The sequence below is a fragment of the Peromyscus maniculatus genome, chromosome 1 (assembly GCF_049852395.1).
Source record: "Peromyscus maniculatus bairdii isolate BWxNUB_F1_BW_parent chromosome 1, HU_Pman_BW_mat_3.1, whole genome shotgun sequence".
Classification (NCBI taxonomy): Eukaryota; Metazoa; Chordata; class Mammalia; order Rodentia; family Cricetidae; genus Peromyscus; species Peromyscus maniculatus.
The window spans coordinates 26861599-26877706 of NC_134852.1; the positions used below are offsets into that span (position 1 = coordinate 26861599).

The 16108-nt window shown below is 44.1% G+C and overlaps 1 protein-coding gene across 2 annotated transcripts in view; it reads left to right on the forward strand.

The window, feature by feature from the left end:
• LOC121826538 (uncharacterized) overlaps window positions 1–16108 on the forward strand; it is a 97005-nt gene that overhangs the window by 6366 nt on the left and 74531 nt on the right. Inside the window, exon 4 of one of the 2 annotated variants that reach the window (XM_076565061.1) lies at window positions 10494–10679. The gene's annotated coding sequence lies outside the window, so the exon portion shown is untranslated. Of the gene's footprint in view, window positions 1–10283; window positions 10680–16108 lie in introns of those variants that run through there. The other variant, XM_076565092.1, reaches the window with a different exon arrangement.

Here is a 16108-nt window from a genome sequence, read left to right on the forward strand (position 1 = left end):
CCACATATGATGCTTTCTCAATCACCCATTTTTTCCTGCCTCTTCAAAATATCCATTTCATGTGAGGATGGAAGCCCCTTCAGTGATCCTTGTGTTTAATGGAGACTAGAGTGGTTTTTTATTACTGTTCAGTTAATGAGAGTAAAACACAGAAGGCCTATGCTGAGAGCTCTGCTTTTAGTAAATGCTAGTTACCTTGAGGGAACTTCAAGTATTGAAGCTCTTACTCATTCAGCAGTTCCTGTTAGCTGTGTTTGGTCTGAATTTCCAGAGAAACATCGCATATGTGGTAAATATGAGAACATCATGGATCAAGGATCAAATAGTACTATCAGCATGTGAATATCCAAAAGAAGTCTTATAAAGATAATGACCTTGGCAAAATGCTTTATGAATCATCTAGGTGCATGCCTTATAAAACCAGCAATACTACAGGAAACGATCAGAGAATTCATACAGGACAGGAGCCTTACAAATATGGTGAATGTGAAAAATCTTTTGGATGTAGCTTAAATCTTGGAACACATCAGAAATCTCATAAAGGACAGAAACCTTACAAATGTAGTGAGTGTAAGAAGTCATTTACACACAATTCAACTCTTAAAAATCATCGGAGGATTCATGCAGGAGTGAAATCTTACAAATGTAGTGGATTCATGAAATCGTTTACATATAGTTCTACTCTTAAATATCATCAGAAGATTCATATAGGAGAGAAACCTTACAAATGTAGTGAATGTGAGAAGTCATTTACAAATAGTTTAACCCTTACAAATCATTAAAGAATTCATACAGGAGAAAAACCTTACAAATGTAGGGAATGTGAAAAATCCTTTGCATGTGGCTCAACTCATATAAAACATCAGAGAACTCACACAGGTGAGAAACCTTACAAATGTAAGGAATGTGTAAAGTCCTTTTGCATGTAGCACAAATCTTGAGTCACATGAGAAAAGTCATACAGGAAAGAAACCTTGCAAATGTAGTGAATGTGAGAAATTATTTAACTATAGATCAGGTCTCCGAAAACTGGAGAAAATTCATACAGGAGAAAAACCTTACAAATGTTGGGAATGTAAGAAGTCCTTTTCAAGTGCTTCAGAGTTTAGAATACATCAGCAACTTCATATAGGAGAGAAACCTTACAAATATAGTAAATGTGTGAAATCATTCATATGTGCCTCAACTCTTAAACATCAGAGAGATCATACAAGAGAGAATCCTTGTAGCTAATGCTACTAATGCTTTAGCTAGCAGACACAGCTAAGGATCCATCAGAAAATTCATCCTGGGGAGAAAAGTTTCTGTTGTAAATGATTTTGTATATGATTTTTCCAAGCTCTGTCCTTAAAGGACCCTAGAAAATATTATGAATTTAAATAACCTTTATGTAATATTCAACTCTTAGAAAATATCTATACTTTGCACTAAGCAAACATTCTAAATGTAGAAAAAATTCATTAAAACATTTTACTCTTAATCTCAAAGACTGCATAATTTATGCAAATTGATAAAAATAGGGAGGTACTGTTGTTTAAATATTTTCTGGAGACTGTAACATTTCATCATGAAGGGAAGGTAATAACACACACACAAAAATAACATCTTCATATGTCATTGGGAAGTCTGCAAAACTGATAAGACTGCTTATGCTTAAGTCTCCCGAAGAAACTCAGACCAGAAATGATGCTTAGAAGAAGCTCTGATGAAATGATACCCTACATCATGTAGATAGGCCTACACATGTGCAGTGGGCTCAGGGTGTCCAATGTTCATAAGTTGTATCCCACGGTGTTTCATGGTAGCAAATGTCTGAGCCCCTTTTACTACTGTAAGCAACTCCTTTCACATATTCCTCTAATTGAGTAAAACTCATTCATCCAACAAAACGGACTTCAGTGACATCCATACTTTGTTCTTTTTCAGTTCTTCTCTTTTTATGAGTAAATATATATTCATGTTTCATCTCTTGAATAATCATATTATAAAACATGTAATGAACCCACAATTTTTCCTCAAAACTTTTGTCCACCAAAAAATTGATAGTAAGGAGAAAACACTTTATTCAGTTTTGTTAAATTAATGCCTCATTATTAATGCACCCTATAAAGTCCATTCTAGAAAAGCCCCAAAATGCATAGCATCTGTCAAAACTAGTGCTAAAAGTGTAGATCCATCTGAAAATTGATCCTAAAGGAACCCATACACACACTAATGCTAATACTCAATTGTTATCCACCTTTAAAATACTGATTCGCCAGTGAAAACCTACAAATAGAAATAATTTAACATGCATGGTCATATACAACTAGAAAACCCCAAAAGTGTGAAGAAAATTAGTTTAGCAGTACCGCGTGCAGTAGGAAAAATACTAATCAACATAATTAGCAAATCAATTATAGAAGATTCATATAGAAATACAAACACAGATTTGTAGACATCATATAAGCTAGCATAATCCAATTAAGAAACTTATGAACCTCTAATGCATTTTTTTGGGTGAGAATTCTTGTTTCTAAGTGACTATGAAAATGTTTTTTGGAACTATTTTTATATTGCAAACATTGGAGTTCATAGATGTCAACAGAGTTGCACACTTAACCTCCAGTATGATCCTGCTGACTCGATTACAGAGTATTACAGGATAATGTTTATTTTGCTGCACCATGGTGATATACCCTGAAAATATTAGTAGAAAGGCTTTTTCTGTCAGCTCCCTTTCATGCCACCCAAGCTGCAAACAAGTTTTCACAAAGGTTAAATACTACTACAGAAAGAGACTAAGATGATTCTATCTGAGCAAATAGACAAGCATTTCTGCAGAGGATGCAGTCTTATCTCAAACTTCCCTTGAACAATAGGGTAAATGTCAGAGGGCCAGCACTGAGTTGCTATTGCTTTCTCTTACTGGTTTCTGCTCTTCCTTCATAGGAGGAACCATAGTGGACATACTTGCTTTCCAACCTACTTTCAGGGTTTGCCCCAGCTGGAGGTAATATCCTAGTCCAAGGTCTTTGTAGGGAAGGTAAGCCAGATTATAGTTGGCCTGGGAAAGGAAGCTGAGATTCTAAGTTTTACATACAGTCAACATTGATAATAGGTCCTCAGGGCGGCTTTTGCTTTTCTTCAAGACTGAACAGGGGAAGACTTTGCCATCCCCATGGGTATGACATTGAAATCCTTGGTATGACCATGCCTGTGTCAACTATACACATTCAATGAGAACTTCATCTGTTTCCCACATGTACCCCAAGGGGAGTAAGCTTATCTGGCATTAAAGAAAGCTCAAAAGGTATTAGACATAGTTGCTAGCATTCTAGAGAACTCGTGTTACCTATTTTAACAGAAATGCTACTGCTGAGGAGATCTGAGATGAGGGTAAAAGCTGCTGGTGAGACAAGTGATTATGTAAATTACAATCCTTTGAAGGAACACAATATTCCCTGCCCTTATTCTGCCTCTGTGCTTAAAGGAAGTACATCAGTTAGAACCCCCAGTGAGTCTCTGTTCTCTGTTCTCAATAGACTGCTGGCAATGGTCGAGAGACAGCCGGAACTGACCTACTCTGGTGATGGGATGGCCAAACACCCTAATAGTCATGCCAGAAACCCCATCCAACGACTGAGGGATCTGGATGCAGAGATCCATGGCTAGGCTCCGGGTGGATCGTCAGGAGTCTAATTAGCAAGAAAGAGGAGGGTTTATATGAGTGAGAATTGTTGAAACCAAGGTTGAATAAAGCACAGGGACAAATATCCAAATGAACGGAAACACATGAACTATGAACCAAAGGCTGAGGGGCCCCCAACTGGATCAGGCCCTCTGAATAGGTGAGACAGTTGATTGGCTTGATCTGTTTGGGAGACATCTAGGCAGTGGTACCCGGTCCTGTGCTCATTGCATGAGTTGGCTGTTTGAAACCTGGGGCTTATGCAGGGACACTTGGCTCAGTCTGGGAGGAGGGGACTGGACCTGCCTGGACTGAGTCTACCAGGCCGATCTCAGTCCTCTGGGGAAACTTTGCCCTGGAGGAGGTCGGAATGGGGGATGGGCTGGGGGGAAGGGGAGGGGGCAGGAGGAGGGAGAACAAGGGAATCCATGGCTGATATGTAGAACTGAATGGTATTGTAAAAGAAAATAAAAGGAAAAACAAACAAACAAAAAACCAGTCATACATATAAAATTAAAAAGAATAAGAAAAGTAAGAAAAAAACAACAACAACACAATTCTCAGGGGAAAAAAGCTCTCTTAATTCTGATGACCAACCAATTGCAAAAATTTACTGAGGAAAATGAGCATAATATATCCTGTCCCATATTAGCCTTTATAATCAATACAAGGGGTAGTATAATAGTATTTTCCAAACAAAACAAAACAAATGAACCAAAAATGTTTCACCCCTAAGACAGTAGTTTACCAGAGGGAAAGTTGCCTGAGCATAGCAAACAAGATCATGTTGTCTCCTGTTACAAGTTTTTCTTTTATCCCCTTGATAAAAGGCACTGGATTCTGCATTGATTCTACTATTGATTAGTTTCTGGATCTTTAACGTATATTTATCTTGTGTTTCCTTTAGTTCAAAATGCTCTTTTTGTAGGTGATGCAGCATTATCCTTTAAAGTGATATCTTGAGGTAGCTGTCAGGTATAAGTCTTTTGCTTCTCTGCTACCTTTACCACCCACTCCTCAAACTGTGAGAAACTGATTCAGCCAGAAAATTCCAAGCTCCAAAACTACTTCTCTGGAGTAATGTTCAGGGAAGGCCTTGGAGTCAGGAACCTTTGAACAGAAACTTGAAAGAGACAAAGGATGAAATCTAAATTGGATTTTAGATTGCAAAGTTGGAATCTAAATCTCCATTATAAACAGGGTTAGAGAAAAGAAGGAGATCCAGACCATATGGGAGATAACAGAGTAAAACTAAAGTCATGGGGCATACAGGAAGGAGTAATCCCTGTGTAGAGATCGGGGCCATGAAGAGAACCAGCCAGCTTATGTAAGAAGTCTAGCTGGGCCTGGAAGACAGGTAGAGTTTAGAGCTGGCAAGGTTGGTAATGTACATTGGAAGAGTGGGTATGTTGGGGACTGCCATTCAGCAGCCTGATCCTTGAAACATGAAAGTTTCAATAACATGGCTGGAAAGGTGGAACATTTAAGTTCCTTTCTTCTCAGATCTGAGGGTGGTGTTGGGAGGTTGTGTTTTTATAGTCTTGGGATTAGAGGAATTGTGTTGGCAGTGGTCCCTTGAGGCTGAAGGGTAGGGTGGTCCTTGAAGAAATGACCAGTACATGACCAACAACTCTCCTTGCCCTAGTCCACCCCAGGCCTTTTCTGTCTTCAAGTCACCACATTGCAGAAGAACCAACCATTCATAGAGTCACTGCTTCAGAATGCAGCCAGGATGCCACCTGGTCCACAACCTGACTCCTTCTGGTCCAGCCACAAGTCCCCTGACAATGTCAAATCTGTTGAAACTCCATCTCCAGGGCACAGGCTCAGTGTATGGCCTCTGAACTTCATAGCTGACATCCATATTCCTATCCAGGAGGCCCAGGGGATGGACTGCACTGCACCTGGCTGTGGAAGCTCAGGAGCACAGCATGGTGCAGTTCCTGGTCCAAGCTGTCCCTAGGCAGATGACCCCATGCTCAATGAATGCACACCTGTGTACCTGGCAACTGACCGAGGCCTCAACAGCATCGCTTCCACTGTTTGGGAGGCTGCTGCTGACTCCCTGCTGCTGAATATGGAAAATGAGGCACCCCAGGACCAGGGTGAGAATGTAAGAGATATGTGCTCTGCACCGCATGGCCTCCCATCCATAACAGGGGTACTTTCACTAGGGAACCGACCCTGACCACTGTTAAGATGTGACTCAGTTGACAGGGTACTTCCCTTGCCTATAAGGGGCCTTGGGTTCAATTCCCAGCCCCACATAAGGTGGCATATACCTGCTATTCCATCACTGGGGAAATGGAGTCAGGAGGGTCAAAAAGTAAAGATTGTTTTCATCTGTGCAGAAAGGTCAAGGCCAGCCTAAGCTACATGAGATCACCTCTATAAAAAAACAAAACAAAAGAAAACAAAACAAAAAACCTTCGGAGATAGAACAGAGCTGCTTCTTACCAACTGAGGCACCATGAGCTGATTTTGCCCCAGTCAGATTGTTTCTTTAACAGGTCAGGCCCCAGGAGCCCAAACATGAACTGCCAAACAGGAGTGAATCACTGAAGCTACCAGATAAAAGAAAGGGAATGGTGAGGCCTGTGAGAAACCCGAGAGCCATGCCTCAGCATGTGTCCACAGTCAACTTCACCACATATGTGCAACTATACATGTATACCTCCCATTTCTAGGTGTTAGGTTTTTTTTTTGGGGGGGAGGGCATATGTTAATATTCTGACCCTGCCCCTTGGGACCGCCCTGCATCCTGACATAGAAGTCTCTTATTAAGGGATAACTCCACCCATTTCTTTCTCTTCTCTCCCCGCCCTGCACCTCTCCATATCCTTCTCACTCTCTTTCCCTTCCTCTTCCCCCTCCTCCTTCCCTCTCTCCTCTGTCTCTCTGCATCTTTATAATAAACCATTTCCACATGGATGCAGCCTCTGGGTTGTCAATGTCCAAGGGCCACCCTGATGCCATGCCCGCCGGCCACCGCTGCGCTGCATCTGTCCAGCATGCCAGCATGGTTCCCTGTGCACGGGATACCCATGGGGGGCCCCACCTCATAATAATTCATAACAGCATACATATTTGGTTTTGTTAAGAGGCAAAACTGGCTGGGCGGTGGTGGCGCACGCCGTTAATCCCAGCACTCAGGAAGCAGAACCAGGAGGATCTCTGTGAGTTCAAGGCCAACCTGGGCTACCAAGTGAGTTCCAGGAAAGGTGAAAAGCTACACAGAGAAACCCTGTCTCGAAAAAAAAAAAAAGAGGCAAAACTGAAGTTTTCCATACATAAAAATATTACGGGGTGGGGTGGGGATTTAGCTCAGTGGTAGAGCACTTGGAGGGGAGGAATTCAGTTGGGCCAAGATGCACATGACTTTAATCACAGCATCCAGGAGGTAAATGCCAGCAGGACTATGTGAGTCTGAGGTCAGCCTTGTCTACTCAGTGAATTTCCTGACAGGCAGAGCTACATAATGAGATCCTTTACACCTGTAAAACAGCCACAAAAAGTAGGAAAATGGATTTTTCCTCTAAGCCACTCCTAGCCTATGTACACTGCATGGTTTTTAGGAGAGCTTGTCTCAAACTTTGGAGCTTGGCCATCCTCAGACCACACACTGCCTGGGAAGTCTGACTGAGTCCCCTGCTGGTCTTCAGCTCTGGTGGGAAGAGTGCTGCCTGCCTAGCAGCTTTCCTGGGACCTTGCTGCAGCATCTCATGACACTATCTCAGTTTCTCTTCATTCTCTTTCTAAGCACCCTTCTTTTTGGCTTTTGATAACCTGAAAATCTCAGGAAGCCACAGCAGTGTACTGCCTGAAGGCTGGACAGGCCTTCTACCTCTTCCTACCTGGAAGCTGGAGCCACAGCTGATACAACTGGGACTCAAACAACATGCTCCTCTGCTAGTGTAGTCCTAAGTTAGAGGAAGAACAAGAAAAAAATGAATTGTGATGGCAATACAGACTCCACCTTAGGGCAGGGCCACCATCTCAGAACACCTGCTGTACTCAGTTCCGGAAGGACCTCAGGAATGTGCCATGACAACTCTAACAGATACAGAGCAGTATCCTCCTGCAGACATCCTGTCTGTGGTTTATGGTCCTTGAAGATGTCTAGATAATCCTGCTGAGCAGCCCAGAAAATCCTGTTCAGCAGGTTGTGGTTCCCCAGCCAAAAGTCTAACCCAATGGTTTCAAATGTGGCTTTGCGCTGAAAATCTAGACCAATTGTTTACAAAATCACCTTGCCCCATATCCCTACTACCCAATCCCAAGATGCCAAAGCATGTAAGCCCTGACTTGCAGTTTTTCCCTATAAAAAACTCTCTGCACCTGGACTTGCTGGCGCAGCCACATTTCCCTCTATCGGCCTTTAATCCCAGCACTTGGGAGGCAGAGGCAGGTGGATCTTTGTGAGTTCAAGGCCAGCCTAATCTACAGAGCTAGATCCAGGAGAGGCACAAAGCTATACAGAGAAACCCTGTATCGAAAAACGAAAAAAAAAAAAAAAAAAAAAAAAAAAAAAAAAAAAAAAAAAAAAAAAAAAAAAAAACAACTCCTATAAGAAATTTTCCTTGATGATGAGGGACACGAGGTGAGTGAAATGCAAAGTTCTCCACCTCTTCCTCTGGCATCCATTAATGAAAAGGCCATGTAATACCATGAACCACAATGGCTACACCTTGTAAAATATTAATGTTCACCTGTTTCAATTAAGTGGCCTTATACAGAGGCAAAGTTAATACTGCTTTAAGTCCCAAGAGATGAGAATAGACATTTTTAAAAAGTCGTTGAAACTTCAGTGAGAAGGGAAATCAAGAGTGGAAAATATTCAAAGAATGGTTTTCAACCAATGGAAAGTCAGACTCTGAACTGTTTGTTAGAGCTCAGCTAGATGGCTCAGAACCCCAACACCTGCCGGTACATCTTGGGGGAAAAATCCAGCTAACTAGATTAAGAACTTTACACAGCACCCATGTACTTATAAGTGGGTAGATTGTTAAACAGACCTTTTTCATCATTTGGGGGAAGAAAAAACTAAGAGGAACAGCAGCCATTTCTCTGTGCTTTTCCCCAGGAGCATAAGTTGATGAAACAGTTGTACAGTGCCACCCAGAAGGGAACAGGAACCCCAGAGCACAGGAGTGGAGGTGTTCAGAGGGCAATTAAATCAGGACAAAGAGCCAGTGGGGTAAAAGCTCCAGCATGATGCTCTCTGTGAAGACTTGCATAGGCCCAACACAAGTGAAACAGTGATGGAAGCTCTCCAGCCAGCCCAGTCACTGCAGAGCATGCCTGGGCAGGAACCACAAGGGAGGAGGTGTTACTGTACACCTTTCCACCACCCAGCATCTAGTCACTGCTGTGGGGACCCAGTGTTAGTTATTTAGCTGCGTTGTGTTCTTACCCTGCAAGGAAATGTCACGAAACACGACAGAATCCGCTTATAAGAGTTTATTAGAGTTAAAGGAACAGAGTGCGCAGGCCTGTGGGAGAGACACGTGCGTGGAGAGAAGAGAGAGAACTGGGAATATGGCGCTCCGCTTTAAAAACCGGCTGGGGGCATGGCCAGGTCACGTCACTATTCCATGCGTGTTCGTAGATCACATGGTCACGTTGTGCACTTACATAGCCATGTAACGTCATGGATTCTGGTCACTCGAGATGCCTTGGCCAGAACTTGCTAGGCGGAGGTGTCTGGCCTGACTGGAATTGGCTAGGCGGAAGTGTTCGCCTGGTAAATGCAACCGTGTTGTGAACCCTTCACCCAGAAGCTTCCACAACAATCTTGAGCTCTTGGGAGAGGAGGAACCTAAGAATCTTTCTGTTCCTGCCCTTTCCCCATTTCTCCTCCTCCTCCCCTGGGAGCTCAGGAAAGATCTAGAAAGGAAAAGTGCGGTGGGTTCAAGCATTCCTGTCAACCTCTGTATCCCTCCCCCAAACAAGTACCTTGGGAAAGGTTTTCAGGACAGGTGACCCGGCCAGCCTTACTAGGCCAAGCTCAGGTACAGAGCAGATGACCAGTGAGCAGATGCTTAAGACCCAGATGCCACATCTAGAAGGGTGCTGCAGCCCGCGAATCTGGAGCAGGAAATCTGGTGAGGGACGCCGAGGTTAAACAGCACTCTAGATACCCAGTTTCAGTTTGTCAGGGAAGCAGCTCTCTTTATTCGTACCAACATGGGTTTATATACCCCTCTAACAGCCAGAGTCAAGGAATGGCTACTCTGTATCCAGACGCAAGGTGGACAATGCTTTCCAAACAGGAAAAACCACAGGGGAACTGATTCCCAGCACCCTCCCGAACCCAACTGCACATTTTTCACACAAACAACTTAACTGGGACAGGACAAAAAAGGGCATTTAAAATGAAGGCAGCAAACTTACTGCTGCCGACAGAAGGGGACAGCAAAAATGGCTGTGTACAGTGTAGGCTCCCAGTGGGAGAGGCCACCTGGACAGGAAAGGCTGTGTCCCCACCCTGTGAGCTGCTGATCTAAACGCTCCAGGGAGTCTTACCACAAGCTTGCACCACAGACAGCCTTGAGCAGCTGGGGACTTTCCAGGTTCCTTGCATAGGTTGCCCGGATGATGGGAGCCTTTGAGACAACAGATAATCATATCACTGTGAGGCTCTTGAGAAGGAGTCTCAAGAGTGACCAGGGGCAGTCTGTCATGGCTTGACAGTAGGACAAAGTGTGTGGTGGACTGACTCTCACACAAAATCTTAGCTGCATGGGGAGTGACTGAAGAAAACTCTCCCACATGCACCAGGACCTCCATTTTAACTAGAGTCTCCTCTCTGGCCCTGCCTCAGATTCCTCTGCATTAAAAGAGTGGCATCCAGTGGACCAACTGCAGCTCTCCACCCCCGGACTTCTGAGGAGCAGCGGGAACCGGTGTGTGTGAGCTGGAAGCTTTTCTCTGGCTGTCTGTGAAGGAAGGAGCCACACTGGCACTACTGTGATTTCTTCCAACAGTCATGGCAGGGCCTGGTGCTAAGGTAAGGGAGAACAGGGACTCCAGCCTTTTTCTGCCTGGGATGGGGGAGTATGGCCAGGAGCGAGGTGTTGTGTGGGCCAGTTTGGCAGAATTCATTCCCCGAGCTGAAAACAGCATTTGTTGGGGAGGGGAATGAAACAGTGAGTACAAGGGAAAGATCCAAAACTGATTTCATTTCCAGTATTTTCAAATAAGTAAGAAAAGCTGCCTGGCAGTGGTGGCTTACGCCTTTAATCTGAGCACTCAGGAGGCAGAGACAGGCAGATCTCTGTGAGTTCGAGGCCAGCCTGGTCTACAGCGCGAGATCCAGGAGAGGCACCAAAACTACACAGAGAAACCCTGTCTCAAGCCAAAAAGAAAAAAGAAAAGCTGGGATGTGGTTCAGTTACCTGAGTGCTTGCCTAGCATGCACAGAGCACTGGATTTGATACCTGGGTCTAGGACATGATGGTATTACCTAAGGAGTGTAATGCTGGTTTAATTTTTGTGTATATCTTTGCAATCTATTTTATATATATTGACAAGAGACCATGAAATATTTAGCCATGCAGAATATGTGACCAGACCAGAGCATGTGTTGGAAGATTTTGGTGATCATTAACTCTACCCTGAACTGATAGACTATAAGTTGTAATGTGTGTTAGCTACACTTCAGTCAGTAATATTAGCAAGTCTCCAAATGTTAGCAACATAGTTCATTTCCCTTGTACATTCAATATTCTTGATACTAAAATGCTGGAACTGGGTGGTCCTTTTTAAACTAAACATTATTTGCAAACAAAGGGTATTATTTGTTTTTAAAGCTTTTGTAAATAAAGGCTTCAGAAATGTTATAAAAAAAGAAGTGAAGTTCAGGAGAACAGTTTAAGGTCATACCCAAGTACATCTTGTCTCATAAAACAAAAAATGGGCAGGAAAAAAAATAGCCTTTATATATCAGGGTCACAATCTGGATGTCTTTACTCCAAGCCTGTCCCTCCTGTGTGGTCCCAGCAGGGGGCACTGCAGCTCCTCTCTGAACAAAAGGCTCCATTCTCCTGAAGAGACCCCACCCCACCCCACATAGTAGGGGCTTCCACCTGGACCCTGGATTAGGCAAAAACCACATCCAAACACTGTTTTCACAGGGAGATGCTTTATTAAGCAGGGAAGTAAAGCTAAAGTGGCTGCTTTCTGGCTCAGGCAGAAAAACAGCAGCAAATGACCTTGCATGTGTAATTTCTTAAGAAAAAAATGGGGAAAAAAAAAGATAAAGCCAGGCGGTGGTAGCACATGCCTTTAATCCCAGCACTTGGGAGGCAGAGCCAGGCAGATCTCTGAGAGTTTGAGGCCAGCCTGGGCTACAGAGTGAGTTCCAGGAAAGATGAAAAGCTACACAGAGAAACCCTGTCTCGAAAAACCAAAAAAGAAAAAAAAGAAAAGAAAAAGAAAAAAAAAGGCAGGTCAAGATCTAGGATGTGCATTTTAATAGGGCATGTTAATTAGATGAACCGAAGGGGGCTTTTGACCACTGGGTTTTAGAAAGCTGGGCATTGATAGTCACCTCAGTAGGAGTGCCAAGTAGGGTAATAGTGGCTAGCTTTAGGAGTGTAATCTAGTCGTTTTTAGCAAGGCAGAGGGAATTGGGGAGAAGGGCAAGGCTGCCAGAGCCACATGCTCGAGTGGGCTAGTGTCCCTTCACTCCCCATATGTCCAGGCCCACACTAGGGTCATGATCAACTTCTAGACCCAGGGTGCCAGCCTTCTGTCCAGTCTAGGAATTAGGCCAAGGACCGCACATGGAACTGGGGAGAGGAAAGAGTGTTTGTTTAATCAGAGGGCCTTTGAAGGGACCTGGTTTATGTCAGTATAAAAAAAGGCAGTAAACTGACAAGGAACAGAGACACAGAGACCAGTTACAGAAGAAAGGACAGAGAGTGAACATCAGATCACATGATACAGCAGTCAGGCCTTAAGCCTCACCCCATCTTTATTTTAGGCAGGCAGACAAATATCACAGGGAAGCCCTTTCACTGACTGCCCCTGAAACCCACAGCCTATGCATTGTGCCCCTCACTAGAAGCTTGCAGCTTGGAGGCTAAATGGCTCCCATATTGTCATCTCTCATTATACTTAGGGACACCCCTGGGTCTCTTCATTAAATGCTGCCTGATGTCATGATTCCCTTAGTTGGTGTCTAAGACATGCAGTGGCCTGCAGGGGTTTGGAGTATTCAAAGAGGGACATGAAGATGATGAGCCAGGAGTCATGCTTAAAGACCAAAGACAGGTAGTAGCATTCTCCTGCGTTTTACAGCAATATCAGGGAAAGAGGCACAAGGCTGTCAGCCTGGAAACTTGGCAGTCAGCAGCTATCCTTGTCAGGCCCAAGAATGGCCCAGCTCAGCTTGGTCCTCAGAGACCCTTGGAAACTGGAAACAACTTCTGGGCCTGGTTACCTTTGAGGGTGCTGATAGCCAGGGGTGCAGTGGTGGTGCCTCTAAGATACTTAATTTTTTTTCCTTCTTTTTTTGAGACAAATTTTCCTGTATCTCATGCTGGCTTCAAACTCACTACTTTCAAGAATGACCTTGAACTTCTGATTTTCCTGTTTTCACCCCAAGTGCTGGGATTATAGCTGTGTACTACCATACTTGACATAGGAGATGCCCTGGACCAAACTCAGGGTTTCTTGAGGCAAGCAGTGCTAACAACTGAGGTGCATCCCAACTCCCAAATATTGGAATAGAACTTTTCTTCTGTGTAGATATGTGTGCATGTACATGTACTCACACCCCTGCCTGATAACACAAATCAGAACTGTACACATGGCCTGGAGAGATGTTTCAGTTATCTAGAATGAGTACTGCCCTTGCAGAAGACCGAGGTTCAGGTCCCAACATCCACACCAAGCAGCTCACAGCTACCTGTAACTCAAGCTCCAGGGCATCTGATGCCCTTTGGGCATTAGTGCCATCTGTGGACACTTGCTCTCACATGCACACACTCGCACACACATTTATACACAATTTAAAAATAACTTTAAAAATCTTAGCTGGACATGGTGGCACAGGCATATGAGGAGCAGAGGCAGGTGGATCTCAGTGAACTCGAAACCAGCCTGTTCTACAAAATGAATTCCAAGACAGCCAGAGCTTTATAGTGAGACCCTGTCCACTGAAATAAAAGCAATAAAGTACTAATTTTTATGTCTAAAAATAAAATATTATATTTAAGGTTACACATAAGTTGTGTCAAGATTTGAAAAGGATAGTATCCTTAGTACTTTTTGTATGTTTGTTTGTTTTTCTCCTTCTTACCCTGCTAGAGATAGAACTCAGGTGTGACATGTCAGGTGTCTACTGTCCCGGCCAGCGGGGTCTTCAACGGGGACCTAAAGGGAGGGCTGGTGAATGAGAGGGAGAAGAGACACAAAGATTGAGAGCAAGACAGGACGTCTGATCAAGCTCCAAAATTTTATTTTTCTCATAAGGCATATATAGGTAGGCAAAGGGGGTTGAGAGCAGGAAGGGACTTAATTATGGGGATTGCAAGCAGGAAGGGACTTAATTATGGGGGTTGCAAGCAGGAAGGGACTTGATTATGGGCTGTTCGGCCAGCAGGAAATGTTGTTCTGAGGGTTATCTATCTAGTCTCGTCTAACTGCCTAATTGCCTAACTGCAGCTCATTCACCTGATATCTGAGAAGAGGTTCTGGTATCTGTGAGAAGAGGTTCTGGTGCTATGGAGACTTAAGCAAGGCCTAGATCTAAGAAAAGAGGAGAGAAGCCTAAATATGGCAGCTTGTGTGTCAAGGGTCGCTTAGGCTTATGGCTCATGGCTCCTGTCACTCTACCACAGCCTCCTACCCAGCCCCACCAGTATACTTTCTTGGTGTTCCTCTTAGACCTGTTTGATACCACAGGTCTGTACCCTCTCCCCTACTATTCCACATGAAAACCTCTGGGAGGCTCAGTCCTAGCTAAAGACATTGAAATTAAAAGATAAAAGGCGCAGGAATGACCTAGCTTCCTGCAAGAGAGAAGAGAGACTTAGACTTAACACGTGGTCCTCTCTGGGTCTTAGCTGCTCCACGGTAAAAGAGAAGTTTCCAGTCAAGGGCAGGGTAAATGGGGCCATGAAGATCCAGCTGGGCAGAAGGTTCCCTGTGTTCCCCACACTCCACTCTTGTTCCCACTCTAGACTGTGGCTGAATCAGTCCCTGGAAGCCTTGGCAGCCTGAATCCAGGTGCTGGTGCCTGCAATGCTGATTCAACTTCAGCCTTCACAGCAGGGACCCAGGCAATAGTGACTATGCTGGATTTTTGTGTCACACAAGCTTAAGTCATCTGAGAAGAGGGAACTTCAGTTAAGAAGATGCCTCCATAAGATCATGTTGTAGGCATGCTTGTAGAGCATTTTCTTAATTGGGGATTTATTTGGGAGGTTCTAGCTCCTTGTGGGTGGTACTGTACCAGGGATGGAAGTACTAGATTCTATAAGAAAGCAGATTGAGCAAGACTTGGGTACCAAACCAGTCAGCAGCATTCCTCCCTGGAAATGGTGCTCAACTTCTCTAATACTGGGGCCCAGTAATACAGTGGCTCAAGTTGTGGTGACCCCAACCAGAAAATTACTTCTGTCACTACTCATAACTTTAATTTTGATACTGATATGAATTGTAATGTAAATATCCAATATGCATGATATCTGACGTGTCACCCTATGAAAGGGGACCTCAACAGCACCCCAGAAGGTTCATGACTCACAGGTTGTGAACCACCGCTCTGTGGCCTAGGGATCAGCTCCTGCCCCGTTTGAGTTGAGTTCCCGTCCTGACTTCCTTCACTGATGAGCAGTGATATGAAGTATAAGCCTGCAGTCTACTTTGTATCTTGATTATTTCTTGGAGTGCTTTTTTTTTCCTCAGCTGGAATGTGAGCTCTTTAAAGCAGTTACCCATCAAGCTACAACCACTGTAATAACTCAACTTCCAGCACTGACCACAGTGAGCTCCAAGCAACAGACCCAGTTATCTCTAAGCACTGTATCCACGGAAGCTGCAGGTGCTCTTGCTACAGAACTACAGACACTCTCCTCATTGAGACAAACATTCTCCGCCCACTGAGCTAGAAGCACAAAAATTACTCAGCTACAAGCACTGTACCCAGGGTGCTATAACCACTTTTCCAAGTAGGCCACAAACACCACCACCTCCCCCTTTTGTTTTCTCTCCACTTCTACCTTATTGTCTGAAAACCAGGTTAGGGCACAGAGATCCAGCCTATGTGACTTCATTTTGTTCAGTTCTTCACACTCCTCCTAAATACACTGGGTCTCTAGGTGCAGCATCAGATAGCCCTACTTCCGTTCCAGTCTGAAGACAAAACAGCAGTTAAGATCAGAGTTCGGCTCTCAAATGTAGGGATTGTGCTTGATCCTCCTGTGTAAG